Source organism: Beta vulgaris, chromosome 3 (genome assembly GCF_026745355.1).
Source record: "Beta vulgaris subsp. vulgaris cultivar EL10 chromosome 3, EL10.2, whole genome shotgun sequence".
NCBI lineage: Eukaryota > Viridiplantae > Streptophyta > Magnoliopsida > Caryophyllales > Amaranthaceae > Beta > Beta vulgaris.
In genome coordinates, this window is record NC_079204.1 from 38957594 (window position 1) to 38967665 (window position 10072).

Genomic DNA, 10072 nt, shown 5'->3' on the forward strand with positions numbered 1-10072 from the left:
TATCACGTATAAAACCTAATTTATAACCTAGTTTATTTTAATATTTTTATATAGTAGATATTTATTTGATTACTTTAGACTTGAAAATAATAGTCGTATTTTTATGTTTTTATATTTCATATATGCCCATGTCAAATTTTTTAGCCCCTGGTAGCAGTTGCAAGATCTGTCACTGCTTTTTGCTACATTTCCCTCTCTCCTCTTCATTTTCTTGACATATAGTCTCACTTGGTCCACATGTTTGTAGCCATCTTTCTCCTTCAACCTAAAATAAAAAACATCCATATTCCACTTTACTTAGTATAAGACTATAAGTATGTTCATTTAATTAGTCGTGTGGACGAAGTTAATATATATTCATACATCACATTGTTTATATCAAGAAATTAAGAGATCGTAGTAGGTTGAGAGACTTGATGTGGGCCCCAAGGAGGTACGCCTGAGATCCGTTATTCGTACACTGAAATCCTACAAAACAAGTTTAGACTACCCCGAGGTGATTCGGGGATCACCCTTCTGACGCTTAAGTTAGTAAATGATTGAGGTGAATAGAGATAATGATCAATATAGAGAGATGCTATGGGTTTTCTAGGTGAGAATTCCATGCCTTTTGATTGATGAAACAACCCTTATTTATATAGGATGAGAACTCCAATAAATGAGGATATTTGAGTCAGCTCCAGCTAGTGGAGGATTATCTTGCCTAGAGGTAGGACTATTTTAGTAATTTCAACGTAGATGGACCGATCTATGAAATGGGCCCAAACAATTATCCCCACGCCAAGTAATCAAAGTGAAAATGGCAATTTTCGGTGCGATTGATTGGTGGAACCAAATAATCACATTTTAGTCGAGGTTAAATGTGACCTGCGAATTCTCATGGGGGGAGTACGATGTCGGATTGTATTGGAGAGAATCTCCTAGGCCAAGGGGGGATGATCTTGTGCATTGGACGGGTCGGGGGGGTCGGTGTTGCAGGCTGAGCAAGGGGCTCTTGCTTCCTTTGAGCGAAGGGAGCCACGCGCTGAGTGCGGGTTGAAGTGTCGAGCACCATTCAAGAGGCTCACGCACCAAGGCAGCGAGCCGAGGGAGCCACGGGAATCTGGTGCGTCGAGCGCAGTTGGAGTGCCGAGTGCAACTATGTGCGCCGAGCACAGTACAAGGGGCTCACGCTCCAATGTAGCCAGCTGATGGAGCCACGCAGGCCAGGTGCGCCGACCGCTATTAGAGTGCCGAGCGCTGGTAGTGCGCCGAGCGTTGTGCAATACGCTAAGGAAGCGAGCCGAGGGAGCCACATGTGTGCTGAGCGTAGGTGGGTGCGGAGAGCGTTGTGCAAAGGGCTCATGCACCAAGGTAGTGAACCGAGGGATCCACACGGGCCAAGTGCACCAACCACAGTCGAAGTACCAAGTGCAACAGGACGCGCCGAGCTTAGTGCAAGTGGATCATGCCCCAATGAAGCGATCTGAGGGAGCCACGAGTTGAAAGCGGCTAAGTGTGCCGAGCATAGTGCGAGAGGCCCACGCACCAAGGCCTGCAGGCTGAGGGGTTCATTAGCGAGCCGAGGGGATCTAATCTTAACCGGAAAGTGCATCGAGCGCATTACAAAGTGTCGAGCGCAGTTAATGCACCCAGCGCCGTACAAGAGGGCCAGGGGGTTTAACCCTGATTGTAGTGCGCGCCGAGCGCTACAAGATGTCTCGACCATTGGTAGATGGGCCAAGCGTGGTACAAGCCAAGAGAGTTGAGTCGAGCACTGGTAGATAGGCCGAGCACTATTGATTTTGGCTCCCATGCTGACCGAATAGGTTTCTATGCGGTACATGCTTGATTTTGGCTATGTATTTGATGCAATTCGGCAAAGGACTAAGAAGTCCCATGTAAGTCGAGTAGGTAGGACGTTATTCGACCAAAGGCTAATTAGCCACATGCTGACCGAGTGGTTGCCAATGAGGTACTTAGCTTTAAGTTGGCTAAGTATGAGAAGCAATTCGACTAAGTACTAAGAAGTCCCATCTTAGCCGAATGGGTAGGACGTTCTTCAACCAAGGGCTAATGAGCCCCATGTTGACCGAGTGGGTGCCAATGAGGTACTTAGCTTGAATTTGTCTAAGTATTTGAGTGACGCTCCCTGAAATGATGAGGGAGGTCATGTGACGCTCCTCGAGATGCCGAGGGAGGTCATGAGACGCTCCTCTGCACGTTGGGGCATTATGAGCCTCAAGTGGCCGAGGGAGGTCCTTAGCCTTATTTTGGTTAAGTATTTGAGTGACGCTGCTCGAAATGTTGAGGGAGGTCAGGTGATGCTCCTCGACACGTCGGGGGCTTATGAGCCTCAAGTGGCTGAGGGAGGTCCTTAGGCTTATTTTGGCTAAGTATTTGAGTGACGCTCCTCGAAATGCTGAGGGAGGTCATGTAAACGCTCCTTTAGATGCTGAGGGAGCTCATGGGATACTCCTCGACACATTGGGGGCTTATGAGCCTCATGTGGCTGAGGGAGGTCCTTAGCCTTATTTTGGCTAAGTATTTAAGTGACGCTCCTCGAAATGCCGAGGGTGGTCATGGGACACTACTTGGCACGTTGGGGGCTTGTGAGCCTCAAGTGGCCGAGAGAAGTCATGAGCCTTTTTTTGGATAAGTATTTGAGTGACGCTCCTCAAAATGCTAAGGGAGGTCATGTGATGCTCCTCTTGACGTCAAGGGAGGTCCTTAGCCTTATTTTGGCTAAGTTAGTCAGACGCTCCTCATGTGACCGAGGAGGTGTCATGAAGAAGTTTCTCGTCTCGGGGGAGCTAATGAGCCCCATGTTTCCTGAGGAGGGTCTTTGGACGCTAATCGGATACATAGTAGGTACCAATTAACGATACTTACCCGTTTTCTGGCTAAGTTAGTAGGACGCTCCTCTTATGACTGAGGAGATGCCAATGACTATGTTTATTAACTAGGGGGAGTTAAAGTGCCCCATGTTTCCCGAGGACGTCTCAAGACACTACTCGGATATCGAGTAGTTACCAATTATCGATACTTAGCTGGGTTTTTTAGTGTGTCGTTAATGCACCAAAAATCATTTTTAAAATAAAATTTATAAAACCCAACAAGCAATTACTAAGAACGTAGTAAAGGCAAGTCAAGGGTCGGTCCACGGAGAAAACGAAACCTAGATTACCTAATTGAGAGATTTTTTTGGGGTTTAAAAATGATTTGGTAACAACTAAATTAACTACTATTAAAGAACAAGCAAATAACACGAGGTGAAATATCAAATAGGGAGACACTAGAGTTAAGGGTAATAATATGGATCAAAGTGGGCAATGTGCGATTATTAATGCCATTGTGATTCAAAGGCGACGATTATGCAAGGTTTAGTTTTCCTCTAAAACACTTGAGTCGTCTCTTGAATGGTCCTCAAGAATAATCGCTTAATCAATCAACTAAATCCTCTCTCGAATGGTCTTTAGTCAATTGATTAAGAGATTCAATAAGTACGAAAAACCTCTAATAAAGGATCCCCTTGATTTCTACCCGATATCTTGACTTAGAAATTAAGTTGATTCAAGGGGATGATAAAAGATTTCAAAAATCAATTAATAACATTTGAAATCAAATTACCAAAGCATAGATGTTATCAATATGTATCCTAAAGCCTCAAAACACCAATATCAATGTAGAGTCATATTTAGAGCATCACAATCACATTAACGATATATACATTATTTAAACCCTAATCCATACTTTCACCCTAACCCTAGATAGGAGAATACTCACTGATCATGGATTCTAAGCATAAAAACATGAATTCTCTAACTAATTTAAAGCTAAACATGATTAAGGAATAATTATTCTAATAAAGATAAGCAATTAAGAAACTAGAATAAATAAGATCTAATAACATGGAAGAACCAGGAATAACAATTTAAAAAGAGAAGAAAAACTGAAAACTTTGAAACTAATTGAATTAAAAAGTACCTTCAATGTGTAGGAATCACAAACTATAATCTAGAATCTCAAATCTTTGACAATACTAATCTGTTTATCTCTCTTATAAACCCTAATTTTGATCAAAGGTCCATATGATCAACAATGATTAAGTGAAAGAAATAGAGAACGAAATAAGAAGAAAAGAGAATAAAGAAGATCACACTAAGCTAAAAAAGCTCATAAAGTGTGTTAGAAACGCACTTATCAAACTCCCCCAATCTTAGCATTTTACTTGTCCTTAAGTAAACCAAGAATGAGAAAGAAGAAAGAGAAGAGGAGAAAAAGATGAAAAAGAAAAAACATGCAACAAACTATCCTAAAAGTGAAGCTACAAACATGACATGCAAGCTAAATGAGTTCATATCAAGATTTAGGAGACCAACCAAACACAAGAGAGAAGATGACTAGGAAGCACAAGAGTGACTCAAGAGATCCAATCCACCGTTCAACTGAATCTCCTTGAAAAATAGGCTTTCTAAGCGTGATTTCTCACTCCTCTCCACTTCCAAGTCCCGAGTTTGACTCCTCCCTAGGGATGCTCAACCATAATAGCTCGCCTCTACCACATTTGGATGATCTTTATCATGACTTGCACAAAATCTCATCCGCCACTACTAAATTGACAAGTCCAATTTAGAAGTCAAAACGGAGTTTATTAAGGTTGTAGCAGGGCTAGATTAAAGGTGTGGATAACAATTTAGAAATGTGGTGCAAAAAGGGTAAAATGGAGTAAAAACTAAGGGGTAAATACTCCCCCAAGCTAGTCTAAACACCAATTCAAATCGAAATCTCACACAACTTGGATTATCACTTTGATTTTCACTTTTTGAGCACATACTTTTTCTTTTCTTCTTTCATTTCTCTAAACAATTTTCTTTTCTTTCTTTTATTTTCAATAGAAATCCAAATCAAAAAATAAGACCTTTCTTACTTTCGTTTCTTTTGTCTTTCCTTTCTCACAAATTTCCTCAACTTTTACAATTATACACGCACATTAATTTACTTCCAACCAAAGACTTAGTATCAAAACAACTCAACTCAACACGAATTAGACATGTACTCCACTTTGCGGAAAGTTTGGCCATGACTTTTTATGAGAGTTAAGCAAAAATAGGATAGAAAGTCTCAGATGGGTTGAGAAGTGGATAATGATGCCGTTATAAAAGCTTTTTGGCTTTTGAGCTCCTATTCCTAGAATTAAGAAACACCCTAAATCATTCTTCTATAGGCTCGGTCTTATGCAATCTTGGGGAGCTAAAATGCAAATCACAAGTTAGGCGATCAATAGTGAGGGTTGTAAATGAGTCTTAAGAGGTTCTTGTCCCTTCTTCGGGGTTCGACGCACAACGGACAAGGCAATCCAGACAACCAACTGGCCTAGTTTCAAAAAGACTCTATCAACAGTTATCGTGTTCAAAAATCACCTAAAGTCATACCAAGGCTTCCAAAACCATCAAGTCGAATGCAGAAAAGGTCTTCAAATCAAGTTATGAACACTCTTAGCCACAAATCATGCATGCAACTAAGTTACTTTGCTGGAGGTCTTGTTGAATCCGAGTTGCAATCAAGATGATGTCTATTGCAGTTATGGGTGGAGGGTCAGCTGCTTGTATCCGAGCCGAGGTCACAGGTTGACCGACTTCGCGATATTGATGGGTTTTCCCATCGGGGTGGAATCATCATCATTGGGATAGAGAGATAGCATCGTAGGTGCACGGTGATGGAATGCTTGGCCTCTCCAAGAATGGATGGTTTGGTAGCGTGTCCTCTTGGATGGGCCATATTGTCGAGTGGTGGCAAAGTAACTTTATTTGTCACTTTCCCACAGACGACACCAAAATGATCTGTCAAGAAATTAAGAGCTTGTAGTAGGTTGAGAGACTTAATGTGGGCACCAAGGAGGTATACCCGAGCTTCGATATCTGTACGCCCGAATCTTGCAAAACAAGGTTGAACTAGCCCGAGGTTGTTCCAGGATCGCCCCTCCGACACTCAAATCAGTAAATGATTGAGGTATAGTGAGAAAGTGATCAATGTAGAGAGAGATTCTTTGGGTTTTCTAGGTGAGAATTTCATGCCTTTTTTATTGATGAGACAACCCCTATTTATAGAGGATGAGACCTCCAATAAATGAGGGTATTTGAGTCAGCTCTAACTACTGGTTGAGGATTATCTTCCCTAGAGGTAGGGATATTATAGTAATTTTACCGTAAATGGGCTGATTTATTAAATGGGCCCAAACACACATTATCATTCTTTCGTAGATTTATATTTCGCGGTTCCTCATATAAAATATTCTTACTTAATTATATAAAATCTCATAACAGTATGATCAATAACGGTCAAAATAATTGAGTCAGATATGAATTATGATTCCAAGTTTTTCATTACCAATTTCATACTACTAAATATGACGAAAAACTTTCTTCAGATTGTCTCACTGAGATAAAAAATTTCCATGTTTACCTGTATACGTTATCAATTTATTCATAGTGTTTATTAGTTCGTACCGGAGTATTTCACATGAGTTTATGCATTATTCATTTCAGTTTATACATATTTCATATCAGTTTATCAGTTTATATGTATCTGCAATCAGTTTATACATATGTATTATACCAGTTCATGCATATTTTAGATCAATTTATCAACTAATAACAATTATGTATAATTAAACTAATACTTCATCAGTTCTAAAATGAATAAAACACTTATCATTGTAAACCATGTCAAAATAAATGAAACGTTACTTAATTTAATATCCACTTCTCTTTATCTCTTTCCTCATCACGTATATCCCTCTTTTTCTTTCTCTCTATCTCTCTCCTCTCCTAAATCCATGTGTGAAAGCCCTACGTTTCCTGTAAAACAAACTAGAGGAAGTATGAAATATGTATAAATTGATGAAAAAATTGTGTGAAATTATATAAATTGAAAATATATAAGCATAAACCGATTAATATTATGCATAAACTAATTAATAACAATTATGCGTAAACTGATAACAAAATATATACTTCCTCCACCCCACAAATAATGCAATGTTTGAGTTTTCACGGTCTCCAACGCAAAACTTTGACCATGAATATATTTAAAGTGTTGAAAAATAATAATCAAATAGGAAAAATGATACAAATTTGCTGAAAATAAAATGACATTTGTCAATAATAATGATAACATAATCTTTTTATAAATGACGTGAAACACATTAAAAATGACATAAAATAGTTTCAAAATGATATGAAACACACTAATAATGACATGCAATAGTTAAATGGCATGAAACAGTTATATTAGTTCGCACATGTGAGATTTTGTTATGCAATAAGTTATGTTATAACATGTTATATCTAAGGCACACTCTAACATAAATAATCACAACTTTCAACCATTTTCCCAATAATCTCAATTCTTGATTAGTTTGGAATAATACCAACTACATGGGGAATATTCAAAATAATCCAAATTATTATTGTTTTTGGTATAACAAAAGAACCATTTCGGATTAACGAAAGGCAAGAACAACAACAATTTGGATTATTTTCAGAAGATCCTCCCTTACAAAAAGTTTAGTTTTTGAATGATAAAAAGTTGGAATTATATTGTAAAGATGAGCAAGAATTGGGATTGTGCTTGTTGAATGTTTTGCATTCTTCGCGTTTCACCCTTAAATACGTTGTATGCTATTTTATATCAAATCATGTGTGTTAAAATGATGAACTCTTTAGTAGTAATCAATGTGTTTCTTATAATAACACATTGCCAATATTCCAGGTTGAACTTGTGCCATCATATACTTCTAATGGATGTTTATATAACTTATAAGGAATTTAAATTATGAGTTATGAAAATAATTTTAAATTGAATCTTGTCATAAGAATTGTCATAACTTTTCATTTAGCATATAATAAGAGAGGACAATGGTCAAAACTAATTTTTCTAAACCATGTATGTATGCCTTGTAGAGGGAAAAAGATCGAGGGAAGGAATATTCATATAAGTAATATTTTCTTGGAACATTATTATGTGTGGTCGAACCAACCCAATAATCTCTGAAAAATTTCTATGGCAAACCATGTAGGAGTCATACGTAGTAGACTTGACTCTTGTAGAAGATATGGAATCAGAAGATCAAATTGAAGGAACTATCCCACGAAGGATGATGATTATTACAACAAGCGACTATCAAACTGGACCTAACAATGACCACAATCCTGGTCGTGGTGGTCGCTAAAACAATCATGCGTGCTTTGCGAAACAACACCCTTGTATCAACAAAATATGTATGGGAAAAAGCTACGATATCAAACTATCTCTTGCTGGAACCGAATTTGTCTGTGGTTCTTTTCTTTGCACTTTGTTTATCAAAATAAACATTACCTAAATAGTACAAATATATCATATACTTGGGTCTACAGTGAGTATGGGATACCCAAACGTATGTTTTGCTCATTTGAATCCTCTAATTGAGTAAAATATTAAAAAAAAAGAGAGAAATTCAAATGAGTAAAAAACAGTAGTGTGTGTATCATGCACAAGGTACACCTAGATACATGATTAATGTTATCTTATAATGAGTTTTTTTATGTGTATTGATTTCTATAACCAATAAGAATAATGTTCTTTTTTGCACCCAAAAGTTAATAATGGCGTTTTCCCTTTTACGGATAGGAATCTACTTGCAAGATTTTCATTTCAAATCAAACTGTCCATTTTCATAGCTTACTTTCTCATCAATCAACATGACAAAGCCTCGCATGCTAAGCTGGCGATACAAAAACTCAAAGTCCCCTTTAAGCATGGCTAAGCAAAAGGCATTCCTAGAAGGTTGTGGGTTATCTAGGCCAATTGTGCATGATATGCATTTTTTTCTAGGACAGGCTGACAAACCTATATGGTCGTGCATGGGTTGACCGGGTGTTAATTGAGGTTCTCGGAGGGTGCTTGAGTATACACATGAAGATGCTAAGCGATATGGGACAATAGTTTTAAAATGACACATATGCTTAAAAAATGATACTATATTTATTGATATGATAAAAAAAAAAGGCAGGAGATAATGATACAAAATTGTTGGAACATTATATAAAGAGATAATAATATACAAGTTTGCTGAAAAATGATATTAAAAGTGAGTAAAATATGATATAGAAATGAGTAATAATGATAGGTTCACGTATGAAAACAATATTAATGTTGCATGTCATTGTAAAACTATTTTGTGTCATTATCAGAGTATTCCATATCAATTTTGAGTTGTCTCATGTTATTTTTTAAAAATTTGTTTCACGTCATTTGCAAAACTCATTCATGTACTGACTTCTATGTCATTTTTCAGCAAACTTGTATTATTTTGGAGATTTTCATGTCATTTCTCCTATTTACTTATTAATTTTAAATATTCCTTATTATTATTGAACAAACAATATATCATTTATAATAGAAATGATATAATTTGTACCAACTTTTATGTCATTTTTCAGCAGACTTGTATTATTCCCTCCATTTGATTATAATTTTTCAGCTCGTTGTATAACTTATCATTATTACACAAATATATACTCCATCCGTCCCATAATATAGTGCTTGTTTCTTTTTTACACGGTCTCCAATATGTAACTTTGACTTTTAATATCTTCAATTTCGTATTAATAAAAAATATAAAAAGTTAATATTGTGAAACTACACATCGAGACAAATCTAAAAGATCACACAGGAATATCTTTTATTATATATACAAATGAGAATATTCGGTCAAAGATTTTAAAGTTTGACCTACCAAAAATGAAATAGGCACTATATTACGAGACAGAGGGAGTATATTTAGAATATAAATGATATGATTATTACTAACTTTTATGTCATTTTTCAACAAACTTATATTATTTAATTTTCCTCTATTAATTATTATTTTTCAACTCTTTATATACATTATCATAATTACGGAAACATATATCATTATAAGAGAAAGGATATCATTATTACTCCCTTTTATGTCATTTTTCAGCAAACTTGTATCATCTCTCCATATTTTATTATTATTTTTCAATTTATTATGTACTCCCTTTGTTTCCTAAAGATCTTTCCTCTTTTC